This window comes from Vidua chalybeata, chromosome 1 (genome assembly GCF_026979565.1).
Source record: "Vidua chalybeata isolate OUT-0048 chromosome 1, bVidCha1 merged haplotype, whole genome shotgun sequence".
NCBI classification, from domain to species: Eukaryota; Metazoa; Chordata; class Aves; order Passeriformes; family Viduidae; genus Vidua; species Vidua chalybeata.
In genome coordinates, this window is record NC_071530.1 from 20,003,377 (window position 1) to 20,024,216 (window position 20,840).

The following is a 20,840-nucleotide window of genomic DNA, read 5'->3' on the forward strand; positions in this document are numbered from 1 at the left end:
CATGTTATGGATAAAAATGCTTTTTTTTTTCCTCATTGAAAGAGTTAATTTTCCCTGAAGACCTCTCTTTAAGCCAATTTCTACTAAGTGTATACAAGGTCAGCTCAAAGTGTATGAGGAAGAAAAAAACAAAAGTAGCATTTCTGGTTTAAAAAAAAAAAGGGGGGGGGATGGAGGAAGAGGATTACATACAGATTGGGGAACTGCCTTGCCTGTGGCTTTGTGTAATCCAGAGAGAAGACATCAGATGGACCATTGTCCAGAGGTTTAGGGCTCATCACTGCACCCACCACACATTTCTTGCCTACTGCAGCTATTCACAGCACCCGTGCCACCCCATGGTAGGAAGACTGAGGAAACAGCTGTTACAGAGTTTCTATTTTAACAGAATTTCACAGAAACACGGGCTCTGCAACATACAAAATTACAATTTACAGCCAGATTAATTTCTACTTCTTTTGGAGCTGGTTCTGTATCAGAACTAGGAGCAAGTGGAAGAGGAGTAAACAATACTTACACAGTCTTTATTACTCCTACTGCAGACTCAGCCTGCCTGTAAAGCATAATAGAAGCACAAGCACTGCAGGTGCAGGTTTCTCCTCTCTACAATATAGGCATGATAGATAAAGGATAATTTATTTTATATATGCCACAGAGATATTGAAGGAAAAACAATTCACAGTAGATATGGAGACATAAAATTACATCTTTTCATAAGCAATTGTAACAGAGATGATGTTTTTTTCTTTTGAGTCTATTATGAGCAGACTACTTTAAAAAAAAAAAAAAAAAAAAAGGAAAAAGAAAGTATTGAACTCTCCTGTGCTTGGATACTAAGCTTTTAAACATTAGAAAATAGATCGCTTATTTTCATAACATATTATGAGTGGCTTTAGTTGCATCTGAATATTATGCTAATTAAAAAAAATCCTCGAATAATTCAATGCAAAGGAAAAAAAGGCAGCAGTACTGTGCTACACTACCTTTCTTGAAAATACAGAAAACGAGTTGTTCTATTTAATTACAACCGCTAGGTGGCAAAGTTGGCCAAAGAATCAAATGTTTGAAACGGCTGTATCTTTCTATTTGAATACAAAGGGCTTATTTTTAAAAATTACACAGAAAATTAAAGAAGTGTAAAGGAAAAATTGAATTCAGTAATCATAAACTTATTTTATGACATTATCTGTAAGGAATTTAAACTGCTTCATCCATCTATTCAAATCCTTAAAAGATGGTAAAATAATTTTAGTGCATGTTCTTGAAATCAAATGAAGTAATTACTGCACTAAGCAACAATAAAAATACTGAATACAAATTTTAACTTTAGAAGAGAACATCTACTAGCACATACGGTATCTCCTGACTTGACAGCAGGTACAGTAATGCTAACTTACAGAAGACACAGTACTCCTTATGTTTCTTAGTATAAAAGCTGCTCCTTCAAACCAGCACAGTCACTCTCCATCTGGTTGAATTTCAGCAAATACTCTACAAAGAGAGACAGTCGTTAAAACTTTTCTTTTAATACTTTCTTCTTAACCTTTTCTGGCTAGCTCTTACTTTTTCTCTATTTCAGCACATCTGCTTGTTGATTCATGCTTTAAGTTAAACTCCATGTTGTCTACACTTATACATCCCTCTGTACCGGAATCAGTGGTATCTCCAACACAGCTAAAAGTGACATGAAATGAGCATTAGTTGATCCACAAACTCTGCAAATATACTGCAAAGCAAACCCCATCTGACTCATCTGGAACTCATCTTAAAGATAAGAGTTTGGAAGAAGAGCTCTCCTGTCCCATGGTTCCCAAAGAAATACTGAGCAACCACTTAGTGAAAATCTACTCACAATATTAGTATCTCCCTCAAAAAAAAAAAAAAAAAAAAAAAAAAAGGAGTGAACAAAGGCAGGATGATCCTGGCTTGTTCTTTCCTGTTTCATGGGACAGATCTGCTTAGCTCCAAGACAAAAGTATTGTGAGCTCCACAGTTAAGGATTTAGACTAAATTAAACTAATTAACCAGCCAGAAAATTATAAACATACTGTACTGAGTGTGTGTTCCAATGTTCCTCTTGTCATATCAAGCTCTCTACAAGCCACTAGGGCTCCAGCATTGCAAGGGAGGGAGACTGGAGAGAAGAAGGAATCTGAGACAACCACTGCAGACAGTAAATGCTCAACAGTTTTGATGGCATTCTTTATAGTAAAGAAGGAAGATCTAATGCTGAGTATCATCACTATTTAGTTTGCATTTTCTTTTAAATGACAGTCATTAAGAAACATCCCTCTCAGAATAAGGAGGAAAGAAAACAATAAACCAGACTAAGGACGAGTCATTCCAAAGCAGTGAGCACTGCCCCCTTGGAACATTACCAGCTACACGCAGTAGATGTGGAATGTATTTTTGCTCAGTAGCATCCACTCCCATTCCTAGATGTGTGTCATCTTACGTGTCAGGGAACCACTGATCACAGTGAGGCAACTATAAAATCTATGAGCTTCTGTGGCACAGGAGAGGCTAAAAGAAGCAGCCAGAAGTGCACTGAGTTTTTAACCTAAACTGCTGCAAGTCTCTCATCCAAAGCACAATGTGAGGAAGGAGGAGGGGATGATAAAGGAGGAACAAAAGAACAAGGCCCCAGCTAAGCACATTTGAGCAGTCAAGTTTCTGGAGCATGAGAGACAGAGAAAGGTACTCCCACGGCTGGCTACCTTTGCTTTTCAGCCCCCAAAAAAGCAGGAGTCTGCTGACAGGTCACTTGGAAGCAGCTTACAATAATGTCCACAGTGAGGGCACAGCATGAGTCCCTGTATCTCAGGAGGGCTCCAAGTCACTCACTCACAGCACCTTGATGTGGTGCAGAGTTCACCACACACTTTAAACAGGGTATGATCTTGCAAACCTTCATTCCTTCAAAAAATGTTCTTGTCCAGAGAAACACAGCATCATCAAGACATACAGGGACATACTAGAGTGAGTCCAGCCAAGGGCCATGAAGATGAGGAAAGGCTTGGATCACCTTACATGAAAGAGAGAAAGTTGGTAATGCTCAGCCTGGAGAAGAGACTTTATCCATATCTTTACATCCCCAAAGTGACATCATAAAAAGCACCAGCAACTCTGTGATCCCCTATGACAGGACAAGAGGCAAGAGGCACAAACTGAAATACAGACAGTTTCAATTAATTATTCGAAAGCTATTTTACAGTGAGGGTGGTTAACAGGTTTCCTGGGGAGACTATGCAATCTTCATCCCTGGATATACTCAAAACCCTCCTGGACACGGCCCTGAGCAAACAGCTCTAGCTGAGTCCGCTTTGAGCAAGGTGTTGGGACTCCATGATCTCCAGCTATGCCATCCTACTTCTATCATCCTCTAATTCTACAAACATACAAACACTAAGTACACAAAACACCACAGAATTTTGCCTAAGCTTAACTCGCAGTAGTCTTTTTGCTTAAAAAAAGAACTTATAACCTCCATTTCTTAGACTACTTAATGTTCAGCTTCTAAAAAGCAATAGGAAAGTAATGCTAAGCTACTTCTGTATTGTGAGCAAGGACACAACCAGTGTAAATTTTATTTAAAAGAAATCTGTTTTTCTAAATTTGTCCTTATTACTAACCAAAGAATAAATGTATTCAAAAGACAATTACTTGATGGTTTACAATTGTTTTGTGAAGCTTTTACAGATATTAAGATGCTGCAACATTTTAAAAATGCACTGCTATGAAAAAGTAAACATAAAAACATTTTTAAAAAAGCTTAACAATACTTTCCTCTTACAACAGTCTCACTAACTTCCAAAGCCTTCTTCAAATATTCACTTCATAATTACCAAACTTCTTGGACTCTTGGAAAACAGCTGTCTAATATCTTACTACTGAATTGTGTAGTGGATTGGCAAACCATAATATAAGGAATGGAGAAGTTCAAATGCCACAAAAACTACACTTTTTAAGAAGATCAGAGGACACAGTGTTAATTCTTTCTTACAAAACCAAGCAACCAAAACCACAAACTTCTTTTTAAATATATATATCCCAGCTTATTTAAAACAATTTTTTCTAGGAAAATAAGTCTAGTACAATAAAAGCAGCTGGTGCAATATGAGTGGATTTTCTGCAAATTATGGGCAATATTTCACTACTTCCAACCAAACAGGATGAAAAATCACCTTTCAGAGTAGTTTCCTAATAAAACTTATGTCTCCCTCTTTGTACTGGGCTCATTTGCTAGTTTTGATAATATTTGACCTCATTAAGCATTAATTTCCTACAGCTTTGCTTAAATGAGTAGCCAAGTAAAAAAAACCTGTAGGTTCTATAGGAAACACTGAGGGATACACATGGCAACCATTATAAAAAGGGCCTCAATTTTGGACAAAATGCCTTAGTAACTAAGGCTAAATATATTTGAATAGATTTTGAAACAGCAAAATAAATCCTACTTTATTACTAAAATTTCAGTACACTTCATTAAAATAATTCAAAACATTCTTCCTTCTCCAAACTGACCCAAGACCCAAAAAGAATGTCTGCATTACGCAACGGCAAGTGGAAAAAACCACACATTACTACCAGTTTTGTGGCACTCTCTGAGCTTTGCCATTGGGGGGATGTGGGGATGTGGCTTCCCCAGCCCTTGTCTCTATGGGCAGCTTCCACACCCCAGACAATGAAAGCCCAGAAATCCTTGAGCTCCAAGGCTGGGGTCATGGGGTAGGAGGCAGAGAGAGAGAGAGCGAACCACAAGGTACACCTCTGCCTCCCTTTGGGCTCTGCCAAATCAGAGACTTTTCCCAAGTTAGCATTTTGCAAGCAAAACACAACTGAACCAGGAGACCTCAAGTTTCATCCTAGCAAACCCATGACAAACAAGACAACTCCAAGGATGAAAATGTCACAATGGTTGTGCTGAGTATTCTTGTCTGGAGTTGCCTATGTTCCCAAAGTTCCCATGGACCATGCTGAACACACTGCTGGGTAAAGGCTGAGGGACAGAAAAAAAAAGGGAGGGAGAGAGAAGGATATGCTTCTGGGAATTTTAAAGGGTAAATGGATGAAAAGTAGGAGAAAGAGAGGCAGTACTTAGAACACAGCAGTAAGCAGCAGAAAAGCTTGGACTGGTTTCATGGCAAAGAAGGGTAACCTGGGCAACTCCGACGGAATCAGATTTTTTTATTATTTATTTATTTTTAATAGAAACTTTAAAATATTTCTCCCCGTTTTATTTTAGGCACTTCCAAAGCAACTCAAATAAAGCACCTTGGATCTCTTCAGTGTCCAAAAAAGGATGCAACATGTGAATGAACAAGAATTTCCAGATGGCACATCTCGTGAACTCAAATAAGACATCCCTGGGGTATTAACTAATGAAATCTCTACTTCCTCCAGCTACTTGTTGCTTGGAAGAATTCAGATGGCACCAAAGCATTTCAGTGGAAATGAAAACACTTTAAACCTTGCAGTCCTACTTTGCTTGAAACCTGATGCGGTGTCAGGAAGCCCCTGTCTCCTGAGACAGACTCCATACATGATAACTTAAGCCTGACTAATCTTGGCTTCTCTGTTTGGATGGCATGTTGTTTTGATAACAGAGTGATCAGAAGTTCAAACAGACTGGAATGAGGAAAGAGTAGCAGAAGAGGGAGTGCAGGCTTTATAGCCATGCAATGTATAAATCATAAAGAATACAGCCCATCATTGTGAAATGCAGCATGTCACTATTTTTTTTTTCTCCTAGAGGCATAATCAGTTCAAAACTGTTACCAGTTGCAAACAAAAGTATAATATAGAACTTGAACTGTAGTGCTAATACTTGTAGATGCCACTTTGAATCCTGAAATAAGTACATTGATTGACGTGAAATGGTGACTAAAATAACAAAAAAAATAGAAGCTCCATTCTGAAAAGCAATGCGAGCAAGTAACAAAAAATGTGTCAGGATTCAAACCAAGACCTTTATAAAATATTTTTTAAACTGCTACAGATTAAGAAAGTAAATTTGGTTCCAATAAAAAGAAAAATCAAACTTTTTTACACAGTTAAACAGTTCACAAAACAATGCATTACAAACCCCAAACCTTTTGTTTGATCTGTAACAAATTGTTTAGTTTCTGTATTCTTAAACTACTAAATTAAATTAAAATAAAATAAAATAAAAATATGGTGTGCCTTGAAAGCAAAAACTTTGTTTCAAAGCTGGAACTTAAACTTCCCTGAGCTAACTTCACTAATTTACTATGTAGCTTAATATCCGGTAGGGCTTTGCTGTCAGCCAGCCAAATGCTTTCCAACTGCCCACCACGCCCTCCCCAGGGAAAGACTTGGAACTGGCACTGCTATCCATCCCAGATGAACAAACATAGGCCCCTTCCCACACCTGCCAGCAGTCTGGCCTGGATGGAAAGTGACTGCTGGGGTGACAGGAGAGCTGGGGACGGGACATGTCTCCCCCTCACCACGAGCTGCCCAGCACAGTCCCTGGCACTGCTGCACACCTGCTAAACTCCACAGGACCTGCTTCTGGAGCAGATGGTCCAGTTTACCCCACTTTAAATTATCCCTGGAAGAAGGCTTGAGGTAGCCCAACACCACCACTGAGGCTGGTCATGAATAGTTAAAAAATGGCAAAGAGAGGCCAGCATACCTTTTCACACTTCTGTGCTATACAACAGTGCCGGTATTTCCATTTCTGCTTCATGAAAGTCAAAACAGAACAAATCTTTATGCAAAAAGATGTTCTGCTATCCCCTTCAGTCTCTCACCTACTCTTCACAGTGCATAAAAACCTTAACTTCTGCTAATTCAGGAGTGTCTATCCTTACTTGAGGACAATCTCTTCCATAAACGTATGCTATAGCTCTTTTAAAAAGCAATACAGTACTTCTGCTATTCTCATCACAGCTTTACCAGGTCACTACAAGCAGTTACATAAATCGTGCTTTCTGCCACCACTTGACATCATCCACTCTTTTTAGAACTTTTCTTCATACAAAAAAGATGATTGTCATAGGCTTGACAGAATTTTCTTCACATATTGCCGAGGGCAGAAGTAAGGTGTGACCTAACTGCATGCAATAATTAATGAGTTTTGGAAGCAGAACCAAAAGACAAAAATAACCTTCCACAACCAATCTCATATTCACACTGTTTTTCCACGGAGGATTAGTAGTGAAGTTTACTTCATTTACAAAATGGCTGATTTAGACTATGACTGCATATTGCTTTGGTTACAATAGAGCACATAAATTATATTAGCAAAGAGGGCAGCTGGATTCAGATCAATTGTAGATGTGTTCCTGCACAGCATCAGGTAAGTTGTGACACTTGGTAACAGGCCACTATCATGTGGCACACACCAAATGCCTGCTCCTGCACAAGTACTAGCTTGGTTTCATTCACAGATGAAAAGAGTCAGAAAGATGTGTCCCAAATTCTATTTGTCCAGGATCATGGACACAGGAAAGTCTGTACATCTTATGATTAGCCATGCTCTCCGGCTTGTCTGTAATGTGACACAAATAATCAAAATGGTATGTTTATGAGCTGATTTTTGAAAAAAAAAAAAAAAAAAAACCCAGACACTAAAAAACCCACAATATTCAGAAGGGGAATGAAAATATTTTACAGCTTTACTCTCTTTATACCAGGAATTGAAACTAGTTATGAATTTACAGCTCTTTCTCCTTTGAAACACAATTCAACTATGGTTCCTAAAGGAAGCACTAATAATCAGTTTGTAAAGTGTTGTTTTACATATCTACCCATTCTTACAACTATTTTATAGGTAGAAAATGCTAAAAAGATTAAAGAAAAAAAAAAAAAAAAAAGACAGAGGATAAAATCTATACCATAGTCTATTCCCTGATTTTCATCCTCAGGAAAGCAAGGAGAGTAAACAGGAGCTAGGAAGAAGGAGTCCAATACGTCTTTCACATTATGAGCAGCTTGAGACTTTTGCAGGGTAGGTGAAAGAGGATGTGCCTTGAACACACTAAGCTATCACTTCCCTCAGACAGTGCTAATAAAGTGGCAAATAGGCCCACACTGTGCAGAAAGAGGCATCTCACAAAAAACATTTCTCAACACACCCCTATGTCTGAGAATAAGCAAGAGCACTCTTAGCCACCAGTGACTCATGGAGATGAGTATCTGTCCACAGATGTCACATTGCTGGCACTGCACTCATCACAAGGACAGCAACTCACTGGCAGGCTTACATTCTCAGGGCCAAACTACCTTGACAAAGACTGGAGAAAACAAACCCACAATTACAATTCCAATCCTGAAGGACTTCTTTTTCCTTTTCTCCTTTTCCCGTCAGATGGCATGGGGGTTTTCTTCCACCAAGGGAAACGATAGCTGCAGCAATTAGCTGTATTCACAGTATAGGAAATCATTTTATACAGCTGCTGCCACACACACAATAGGCAAGAATGGTTCTGGCATCAAACAAAGGACAAGGCAGTTTTCTCTTGAATGAAGTAATTAGTTGTCAAGCACGTTTATAGACTTCCTGTTTGAATTTATATTATGCTCCAGCAAGTTGCATAGATTTAATTGCTACTAGGAATCTCTATAGTATAAGCACCATTTTTGTTACAATGTAGCAAAGCAAGTTTTGTTTCCTGCAACTTTGACTTGGAATTTAGTTCTGTTTGCTATATCTTACACAGAAATTATAACAGCTGAGCAATGGTGGGAATGCTAAAATTAACCCAAAACAGCTCCAGAATTCTGGAAGAAAACAAATAAGGATATTTTTCCTTTCCCTTTTAAGTTAAAAATATATTTTCCATTTCTTTTCCTTAAACAAAACAAACCAAACAAAACCCAAACAATCAAAACAAAGAAAAAAATCACACCCAAAACTTCCCACCAAAACATACAAAAAACCCAACACACCACCTTATTTTAATCTTTTCATTTTCAGTCTACTTTTCACCATCTAGAATATTACTTGAGAGATTATTTGTAATACTTGATAAATTTCATTGCTTCCAACTGTGCACAGTACTTCAAGGAACTTAAACAGAGCAAAGCATGTGTTCCAAAGGGATTGCAAAGTAATTTTTAGAAGTAGTACAAAGGGGAGAAAAAAAGCACAAAGACAGAAGAAAACCATTAGTAAAATCAACCAGAACTCTATCACTAAGAATAAATAAAACATATTCATCAACAAACTGATAAAAAGGCTTTTCAGTTAATATTCACAGCATGCTGAGCCACTAATGTCAATTTCACTCTCAGAAGAAAATGATTTAGACCAACAACCATTTTCAGCAAAGATGCAATAAACATAATTTCGTGAGCAGCTTCATTCCACTTTTGACTCAACTCTTCAACAGAGAAACTTTAACTTCTAGAAATACATGTATACCTAAGACCACATTCTACTGTGACAAATGTAAGAGAAACCTACCTTTACAGTTAATTATAAAGCACTGCTACATCAAGTCTCTCTTAAAAATAAAATCCCTACACTACTGGTAATACTTTGCCTGCAGTAAACACTGACGTAACCCCACAAAGCACATGGGCATAATTTTGTGGTTTTGCTCTTAAGGTGCTATTTTGAGTCTAACTTTTCTTTAAGAAAAAAAAAAAAAAATAAAGCTTATTTCCATGCTAATTTGCAACCAGACACTAGATGTCTCTCCCTGAAGAGGCACCAATAAGCTCTTACTCCTCTTCTGATCCTATAAAGTCATCCTGCAGTCCAACTTTATGGCAATATTCTCTGGGTTTTCAGAAGCCAGTACAGCTCATCACAACCAAAGAAGCAAGAGATGTCTCACTTTTGCTGAAGGGGGATAAAGACAACCAGAAAGACAGAAATGCAACGGCCTTCCTTGAGGTATAAAGGAAATCTCCGTAGGAAGCAGTCTTGTACATAAACTACAAAGACTTTAAAAAGGAATCTTTTAAGGGTCCTGAAAAAAAACCTCAATGTTTTTTTTTTGTTAGCTTTCAGGTATTTTAAAAAGTCACTTAAGAACTAAAATAGTACAAACAGGCTCAAGGTATAAGAAATAAATGAAAAATACTTCATCAGTAAAGACTATGTTAATTGCTACATTAGTAGCTACATAACTACAGAAAGTAAAACTATACTCAAAATTATCAAGACACACCCGAAATAATATAGTTAAATGTAGTCCAGTCAATAACTGAAAATTATTTCTGCCAGCATGGTGCAAGTAACATTTTCTGCTCAAGAACACATTATGTGTGACTCAGTAATGAACTGTGACTCCTGTGGTTACTATGACTTTTCTGTTTTCCATAGATAACAGTGATGCAACTTAATCATGACTTATAAAAAAATAAAACACCTTAGTTTTTTTAAGAACAATCTCTGGGCTACATGTTACTAGATAACCAATGAGCATCTATCTGCATACCTATGTTCAATACTATCCACATGGACATATATTTTAAGGCAAAGATTGATTTTGAAAACAGTCCAAACCATAAACACAGCACAGCAGTCTTAGTAGCATCCTTTGAACCATAACCACTCAAAATAACTCTAAATATCCTGATGTTTCCAGACGTCAGACTCTCAATACATCTTGAATGACTAGGCTCAATTACCTAGATTAGAGGTCTTTCATTTTCATTAGCTCACATACAACAATAACAAAAAAAACAATGAATGAAGTAGAACAAAAACATATGTTGCCCTCCATTTCAATTTTGACTCCTAGAGAAACAGTTTCAGACAGCTTTTCTCAATGCTGTAGTGCCTTGGGTGATTTAATTTTTAATTAAGCAGACCAGTTAAACATAACTTCTTTAATATTAAAAATTACATTGAAATGTGCATTTACTTTACTGTTAGAGGGTCTGCAATATAGTATTGGCTCCATAAAGGAATGTACCCTCTCCTTTGTAAATATTAACAAAGTATTACAATTGTGAAAATCCATATTATTAGAATACAACAGAGCACACCCATGTTCCTTACAGACCAGTTCCTGTTCTTTCAGCAAAGCACCCATGAGAAATACAAACTCTGTGAGTGCCATTTGTAATGGGTGTTGGAAAGGGTGCAATTTAGAAGCCAGTTCAACATGATAGACAGATCCCTCTCTCATAGAATAAAGAACTGTGCTTTGCACTTATAGATCTGCAATTTAATGTTTCTCCAAGATGCAAAAATTTGCATTTTTTGCTAAACAAAGGCATGAGACCTGAACCAGAAGCTTCAATTATTAAGGTTTAGGCTCAATTACAATAATAAAGTAGGCTTATTTACAAAACAGAAAAATAAGTGATTACAAAACCCAAAAAACAGTGGAAAGTATAAGTGCCATGACTACCTCCTGATTCAGCTGCTCCAATGGCAGGTAACAGGCATCTGTGCTATTCAACTTCAGCACTGTAAATCACATTAAGAAAAAATTTAATTCACCACATTTAACTTCATATATTTATTGCATTGAATAAAACAAAGGTGAAGATTTTTTGGGAGACTTTAACTTGCTGGAACTCTGCTGGAAACTCAGCACATAGAAGAGGAGAAAGTATGCGAAGTTCCTGGAGTGTGTGGAACATAAATTCCAAACACAGCTGGCAGGCAAGCTTTCCAGGGATGGTGCCCCCCTAGAAGTGCTATTTACAAACAGAGATGTGGGAGACTTGGTGCTCGGAACTCATCTTGGGCACAGCAGACACAAAATGATAAAGAATTTTTGATCCTGGGTGAAATAAAGAGGGGGGGTCAAGAAAACCTCTGCCTTGGACTTCTGGAGGGTGGACTTCGGTCTGTTCAGGACACTGATGGATGATAATGTTTATCTTGTTGCCCTTCCAAAGAGCACACACCACTTCTCCAGAATTCTGTTCTGTTTTTTGTTCTGTCTCAACAGAACAAAAAAGTTGTCTTTATTCTTCTTTACTGAAGGTTAAAAATCTTAAAGAACATTTCATATCTGAAAAGGAGATCCTGATGTTTACAAAAGTATATCTCATTGCACTTCCAGAAAGCACATATCACTTCCCAAGAACTCCTCTTAGTGGAACAAGTTTTTTTATTCTTCTTTACTGGAAGCTAAATAATATTAATAATATCTGAAAAGCAAGTGTCTTAAGATTTTCTGTTTCAAAATGGGTTCTGTTTCATGACTCAAAGTCTCTCCCTTGAAACAACTTTACCAAAGCCATACACAGATGCACCCTGATGGTACCATTTTCCCACCTGAAGAGCAGGGGGTTGATGAAGCCTCAGGATGTAGCTAGCATCATCTAAAGGCTCCTTGCTGTTTATTACTGAAATTGCGCAGGGAAAGTGGAAGGAGGATTTTGGAGCCTCTCTGGGATGACAGTACTTGGGAACAAATAAAATCTCCATGAAACGCTCTTCATTTGCACAGAGTGTGCTCCAGGGGAGCACGGCAATGCTGCAGGCTGAGGTGCTGTGCCACCCCAGTGGCTGCAAACTGCTGATGCCCCAGGACAGCCCAGAGGGGAGGCAAAGAGCCACCATGCTCCTAACCTGGGGACTCCTCCTGACACTTCAGATCCAGGGCAAGCTCTGTTACTTTTATGCTGCATTGGCAATTGGGGTTTGAACAAAATAAATTAAGCAGGAGCTACTGCTAACCAAGTCTGGCAACAGGCAACAGATCACTGAACGTTTTGCCATAGTATGTATTAGATATCCTCACTAACCTGCTTCACATAAGACTTTTGTTTTGGATACAATACAACTCTTCTGCATGAAAAATAATCCCATCTTCACCTCTGGATAATGACAGGATCATCATCTTCACTAAGGACTCATTCATGCCACCCTTGTAGCATTTCCTGAAAATTTAATTTTTGAAGTCTGATAGAAGTTGATTTAATTTTAATTTTTAGTTGCCAAAGCCAGTTACGAAGACTGCAACACAGGAGTGTTACAAGTCTTACACCCTACCCCACACTGGTTTTATTTCAGGCTGGCAGAAGGATGAAGGTTGGAGGCCGGGACAGCTGCGCTCCAGCTTATTCACACTCAGTGGTCCCAACTGCTGCCGCCTTTGGGAACTGCCGGAAGGCTACAGCTGTCACTGGCAACTGCAGGCTGCAAAACCAGCTTCTTTGGCTGGTGTAGCCTCCCTACAGACCTGAGGTTTCTGCCTTCAGAGACTCTGGGTGCCTTCTATACACTTGTTCTCAGTTAGGGAGCATGCTACAGCAGGAAAAACAATTCCACCTAACACTGATTTATTTTCTTCTAATATTACAGCATTTAAAGGAAGCTTTGTCTGCCATTAAATTAACTTTGCAACTAATTTCTGCCAAACTGTTGAATCCAACAGTTGGTGGCAGAAAGCATTAATTAGCATGTCACATTATCTGCTGTTAGAAAGTATTGACTGCAAGTTAACTATTACATGGGGTATCACAAAAAAATCTAAATGACACTTTACACATAGCAGCTCTCTGCACACCATAGCAACAGAGAGAGATTGAAGTAAAATGGTCTGGTTTCTATAGCAACTATCACACAAGCCATCTGTAATCAAAAGAAAACCTAGCAGAGGAAACAAAATGGGGGATTTTGCACAGTGGAAGACTATTCACGTACTTAAAATACATTGCTCCTTAATGTTCATTCTGTTCTAGTACCAAAATAATATTTAAGTGCACGAAATCTACGAAAGCTTCTGAACAAAACTTTTTACTTAAGGAAATACTAATTAAAGCTCACCAGGATTATCTCCATCATTACAAAAGACACCCTTTCTAAATAATCAGTTTTTCAGACACCAGACATATGACCCCCAAGATTCAGAATCCATGAACTCATTACGTATTTGGTTACTATATTTTATTCTGAAACTCAAATACTGTAAGAGAGATACCAGTACTATACAGAACTGCTTTTAGCAAGATAGCATTTCAGACAGAAACATTTAACCACACTTTTTCTAAAATATACATAAATACTTATTTAACTTTTGGGGAAAAAAAAAACCAAAGAAATACAGATGTAAGAAAACAACAAAGAAAAACGAAATTAAACCCCCTATAACCAGAGAGGCATTTTTGTCATGCAGTTCATGTCCTGAAGAGAACAGTATTATATTAACGCACACGTGAGTGGAAGGTAAATTCAGTGTTAATGATGCAAGGCACTCTCTTCTTTACCTTTCAGTATTTTAAATCCAGAGAATATAAAAGGTACTCATACTTCTAGATAGGGAACTATTTTAATATTAAATGTAATTTTTGGTAGAAATTAACTGGATATACATAAGCTTTTAATAAATTATAGAACTAATAATCAGTGAATAAAACTTCTTCTTGACATTGGTCCATTTCTTTCACTTGGGAAAATGCTAATTTGCAGAACATCTATCATCCACATGCTGAAGGTGGGTATTTCAGCCTCCTGGGCTCAGGCAAAGTAAAGAGGGGCAATCTGGAATAATAAAATTCAGTTCTGCAGTATGGAGAAGGGGCACGAGAAGATCACTATGGTGATCCGATCCTGTCAGATTTATTCTTCACAAGAGTTTCCCTGACAGCTCCTTAAACCCACTTCCCCAACATCAGGATGGACTAAACCACAGATGCTCAGCCTGTTCCCTGGATGGTCTGCATGTCCCGCTGGCACTTCCCTCGGACAAGGCAGAAGGATGACTAGATGGCAGCACTGCTGACTGCTCCACCACACACTGTCCTTCCCTGCTCTGCTCTACCTGAGGCACCAAGGTTAGAAGAAACGGAAATCTCTAGACAAGGTGGTGGCTGAGAGAAAATAATTATGCCTAAATATTCATCAAAGTTGCAAACTTACTCCCTGCCTGTATCCAAACAGCACTGGAAAAAGCACACAGGCTAATGAATTGCTGTGGCAATGGCTGCGCATACTCTGTCACCATCCTTTCCACCCTTCAGACACGAAAGAAAACAGCCTATCCAGGGCTGCTCCTCCTGGTGACATAAAAGCTGACACACAAAAGATTTGGTCTTCTCACACCAAATGAAAAAGAAACACAGTCTAATCCAGACAGCAAAATACGACAGGAAAAAACAACCCAACAATCAGATTTTCATCCCTAGGTGTTTCTATTCCTGCAAGAAACATAGGCTGCACTGGCACTCAAAGCTGTAAGTTACTTGACTGAGTACAGTACTACAAGAGAGTTCAGAATGAGCCTTGTAAGAAGAGTTCAATCCAATGCTAAAGACTGTCTTTCGTGTTATAGACCTTCTTCACCCCTTTTGCAAAGACATCTATATTTATTCAGATGCGAAAGTAATTTTAACACCCAAGCAGTCTTAGCTTGGATCTATAATTATCCTGAAAAATAACAACCAACTGTAGTCAATGTAGATTCTTTCACAGATACAGGGAAAATTGAATAGATCTAAAGCATTGTTTTCATCATTTTGTGCAAAAACACATTTCATGATTTTCTCATGTTCTTAACATCAATGAACATAGAAGCAAATGTTAAGATGCTGCACATCCCTCCTGACAACACATACATGTGGGGAGCAGCTTCCAAAAATATATCCTCTGGCTGCATAAGCACCTTGTACTACTAACAATCCTTACTCTTTTTTTTTTTTTTTTTTCCCAAAGGTCAAGAAAAAATCATATCTTCTAATAGACTTGAACAATGTGCAAGGAATGGAAGACTAACTGAAGAAAAACTGTGCCTTTATCTCTGATAGTAACAAGTTTTATAAAATCTACTAGCACTTAAGGAAGGAAGAAGTTGGGAGATTGTAGGATGCTAACGAGGAAGCCTTTAAATGGGTTTATCTAAGGAAGTCACTAACACCCAAAGGAGATTATAGTCTTGGCTGCTTCTCCATTAGCAATCATGCAGCACCACAGGAATCATTCAGCAAACCAACAAAAAGTCAGTGCCAATGCCCCTGTAGGACTTCACTGTACACAAAAAGGTTTTTATTTCAGACAAGATTTAATCTTGGACAAAATGTTTATGGGCACACATATGATTCAACCACTAGTTTGGACCCCACTAGAACCATAAAGGATTGCAGAACATTTGGGGCACACCTTGAGCTTCTGCTTTTACACAGCTGCCACTTTAGTTTCCTATCATGCTTTATCATAACCATTCTATAATGAGATTTTCTTTCCTTTCAAATTTTAGAATATTCTCAATATATAAAAAAAGAAGACCCTGAAGTCCTGCCATAAACCAGAGCTGACTTGTGTCCCTTCAGCAATATCATGTAAATTTTCAGCACAAAGAAAACCTATGAGTTTTGTTCAGTTTTCATCTTTCAAACCTCAAAAGTGGAAACATGAGAGCAAATGGACCATCTACAGAGAAAACAACAATTTATAAAAAACCTACCAAACCTCCTTAAAACAAAATAAAAATCTTCAATAATGCTTACTAAAAAACTGTGTGTGATCCAATTTGCTCTGGATTTTCAAAGTACGTTTCTTACCAAGTTAATGAACATTAATAATTATTATACTCTCAGATGTTCATAGTAACACAGAACTTCTTTAATGCAATTGTACAACTACAATACAATTTATGATATCTGGGAATTCTACGCTGATTCATTCATTATGTCCTAATATCTTTGATGCTATATATATGATGAATGCATGGGCACTACCAGAAAAATTTAAAATTATGAAAATTTTTAAAATATCATGCATGAATCTTGAACACAAAATAATCCCATTGGAACAGAGATCTACTTCCAGCATATGATGTTGAAGTTTAAGATGTAATCAAAACTACTCTTATTAGAAAGTCTGTCTACATGTCTGATATCTGTAACACTGCTGCATGAGATATATTCAATTTTAAATGACACTGCAAAAGGTCAGAACTATTCTCCTAACCTTGTCAAGGCTGGCAAGATGTTTTAGGTAAACTTAGCATCCATGTCATGTGTATTGGACTAAATATAAAATTCAGAGAGCAGAGGGAACAAACATATATTTAGAAATTAAAAATGGAATTTCATTTTCCAGACCAACAGCTCTGTATCCAAAAATACAATTCTGAAAAAATTAACCATTTCACTGTCATCTGATTTTTCTTACAATTTATGTGTAACTTGCACACAATTGCATGGAAAGTGAAAGCTTCATTAAACTTCTTGCTGGTCTACCCTTTATAGTAGAATTTCTTTAGAACTGTGGGGTTTTTTTCTGTAACTCTTTGAAATCCGAAGCCATTTAAGTAGGTATACAGAAAAATTAGTAATTGTGCATCATCTTCTTCCTAAATATGCTAAATAACCGTTTACCACTGGCCTCAGCTTATTAAATCTTCCTTTTAATTCAGTGAGATTGATAACATAAATTCAATATTCATTAATAAAATTTCTTTTGTCTTAACTTATTCAGCTGCAGAATTTAGAAGATGCAGAACACATTTGCACTGTAGTCAAAGCCAGTTTTCTTCTCATCAGAGCCAAAGTCAACACAACTGACAAATGATTCTCTATAAGCATCCTTGAATAAGTGATTTAGTACTCCATATGTACACACTGCAGCTTAATTCAGAATCAACTAACAGCCATGATTTTGTTTATTCACTGTATTGAGAAACTTTATGAGACATTAAAGAGTGAAGGACAAAATCAGAATTATGGAAGCACATATTTTTCATGTATTTGTGTCCTTAAGCTTAGATACCCCTTGGTTGACAGAAGAATACAAGATTGAAAAAATCTGTAACATTTAGGGTCACTGAGAGAATATGTTCTAGATATTATAATTACATGCAGCAAAAGACTTATCCTCGGAGATTTTTTGAAAAGACAGTAAGAGGAATCCATTATGCACACACACACACACACACACACACATACACATGTTGCTGGCCAGCCCATGCAGCAGAATACATATTAGGAAAAAATTACACGCATACTGGCAGGGCATGGTAACTTCAGTACAACTATCTCTGTGCTATTCTAATGCCAAAATGACAAGAGATAAACATTCATCTTCAAAGGGACCTAAGTCTGACTGCTGAGCAGAAAAAAAGAACAAACTTATTTCACTAAGTATCTAAGCAATTTAAAATTTTTAAATGCTTTGGCTTTACTTAAATGAATAAAAAACATTCTCCTATAGTAATTATGGACACAGTACCTTAGCCATTAAAAGATTCATATGTAGTATGCTTCTCTAACAAAAACTGACATTTTAGAAACCACAGCTAGAAATATCTTCTGTTTCCCTGAATATATGTTGATAGAGATCACAAAAACAGATTACCCAAATACAGCACACTTTTGTCATCAGAAAAACATTATCATTTACTCCTAAAGAAAGCTATTGTACTTCCACCATGAATATTATTACATTCTGAACTTTTTTTTTTTTTTTTTTTTTATCTTATAATATATTGTAGGAAATTCTAACGTTACTTTGCTCTGTAAGTAACTGGCAATTCCTGGGCAGTAACAATTATGAAGAACTATCCCTTGTGCAATAAACACAGGGACACAGCGTTGTGTTTCAGCAGTGATCACGAAGAAAGAAAGAATAACAGAAACCAGCTATAGCAGCTTCTCTAAAATATGTCCCAAATGCACATGCATTTGTGTTTTGCATTTACAGTATGCTTTGCTCAATTACTAGTGAAGCAGTGATGATTTCTTATCCTCTCTCATCTGATTCTTCGATCACTGTCTCTGATTAATAAAGTTAATGTAGCTGAAGACTTCTGCAGTTGCAAGAATAAAAATAATTCCAATAAACCAGAGAGAACAAAAAGCACTTAAACTCAAACAATAATATTGAGGCTGACTGCCTTCTTTTTTTTTTCTTACGACAATTTATCCTGTGTATATTCTCTAATGGTCAAAAAGAAGAAAAGAACTCAAAAAAAACTCTAATTGTATATTCAACAGATCAATCCATCATGTTCACATATCTGGAATAAAGCTTCCCTGTAATATCTTTCTGCTTTCTTGCCAACTTTCAATAACACCTTTGAGTACTTTTTATCACTTCCAGCAGGATTTCCAGAAGAAGCCAACTGCAGCATGGAGCTCAGCTTCACAGAGTTTACAATTGAATGTGCAGTATTTGTCAAAAAATTAAATGTGAGTTCAGGTGAATTCATTTCCATGCACAGAATAGTGTGTATTAAATTTCATTGTCCATTTTTAAATGTGTCTTCTTTAGTGTTTGCTTTATACATGACTAGATCATTTCCTGAAGTAGGCCAAGAGTAGATCACTGGACACTGATGTTTACAATCTGATTATCTGAACTGCTGGCAGCCACTTTGTAGGCAACTAAAGTGGTATGTTTTGCTGATCAGTGAGGCAATTTATTAATAACACAATATTCATTAATTCTTGCAATTTAGCTCTAGTGCCATCAAATCCCAGCTATGAAAACTCTGTAAGGTCTGACAGCTTTTAATTCAATTTCCTTGCATGGTAAAGAGATACCCCTCTGAACCAAAAAAGAAGAAATATTTCATTAAATTCTCCAGGCAAAACAGGATTCTTGTGGCTATATTTTGAAGGAATTTTCTGTTTAAATAAACTATAAAAATATAAGCTGAATCTCCAACAAAAAATTGCTAATAGCAAACTTAATAAAAAAGCATAAAATGTCATGTAATACTGTACCAAATATCAAAGTTTGACTTGCTAAATACTGTATAGACAGAAATTATACAACTCTGGCCCTAAAGTTGAAATTATTCCTGGCATTTCTTCTGTGAAATACATGAAATCAAAGGCTATGTAACAATTAAAACCATTTGGACATTAGGAGAGAACAGAATGTTGGGGGGTACACATAACCCAGTTCCCATGCCATTAAGAAAAGCAGTCTTCACAAACAATAAAATATTCCAATGATTGCTTTTATAGCAGTTTCCTTCATGTTCATGGTAAATCAAACCTACAACACTGGTTTTGTATACACTCATACTGAACATCTGAGTTTCACAGTCAAATGCTCCATGGCCCAGTGTCTTAATCTTAAGTCCCACCTTTATATAACCATAGGAAATTTCCTATTATGTTAGAGACATTATTAGAAAGTTTACTTGAACACTGCTTGGACACCAGCAAAATATTTATAACAAATAGCTTTGGGAGAGCAAATTCAAGGAGCAAATCATTTAAAGAGGGCATGCAACATGAGTTAATGTCTATATTTATATCATAATGAATTATTATTTAGAAGATGTTATTTTAAAAAATCAACAGAAAGTAACACAGAAAAACCCAAGCCTGGTAACTTTTAAAACAATTCCTTTATAATATGCAGCTGAAGGTAATCTAGTATTTTTATCTGTTTCTTCTTTATATACATGTTTAGAAACATTTCTTCCAGAGTGTTTTTAAGAAATAATCTTTCAACAAAAATATCAAATACAGGAACACACAATCATTAAATGGCATTATTCAAAACTGGACCACTGTCATAAAAAAAAATCCATAAAAATTATTATCTTCTCATTGCCATTCCCATTTTGCATTTTACAGGCAGACTTTCTGCACAGCCGAGGATGGGGTGTAAACTGGTGAGCACGATGCCATCCTGATCATGTTTCCCCATGGCAAGCAACAGCAAGAATGACCACACACTACTGCTCTGGCCAGCCATATGGAACTATCTGCAGAAATCTATATCTCTCCCTAGTATCACATGAATAATGCATTAGCTGTTTAACTGTGTAGGATTTATCTTTGAAAATATAGGTGTAACTCTCAAACAGCACTCTAACCATTCTGTCATATGGTACCCAAAGCAACACAACAGTAGATTTCTTCTGCTGTTCTAAAATATTTGCTTGGTGCTTCTAGCTGTGACTATCTCCTGTTAGAACTATTCATTCGGAAAAAATAGGATT

The 20,840-nt window shown here is 37.0% G+C and overlaps 1 long non-coding RNA gene across 1 annotated transcript in view; it reads right to left on the reverse strand.

Annotated features, from left to right (window-relative positions):
- Window positions 1-1,422: 1,422 nt before the first annotated feature.
- The window catches only part of LOC128796175 (uncharacterized), a 41,915-nt gene continuing 22,497 nt past the window's right edge, over window positions 1,423-20,840 (reverse strand). Inside the window, exons 2-3 of the long non-coding RNA XR_008433747.1 lie at window positions 1,564-1,674; window positions 1,423-1,491 (exon numbers count right to left, since the gene is read on the reverse strand). This is a non-coding gene — a long non-coding RNA (uncharacterized LOC128796175). The remainder of the gene's footprint in view (window positions 1,492-1,563; window positions 1,675-20,840) is intronic.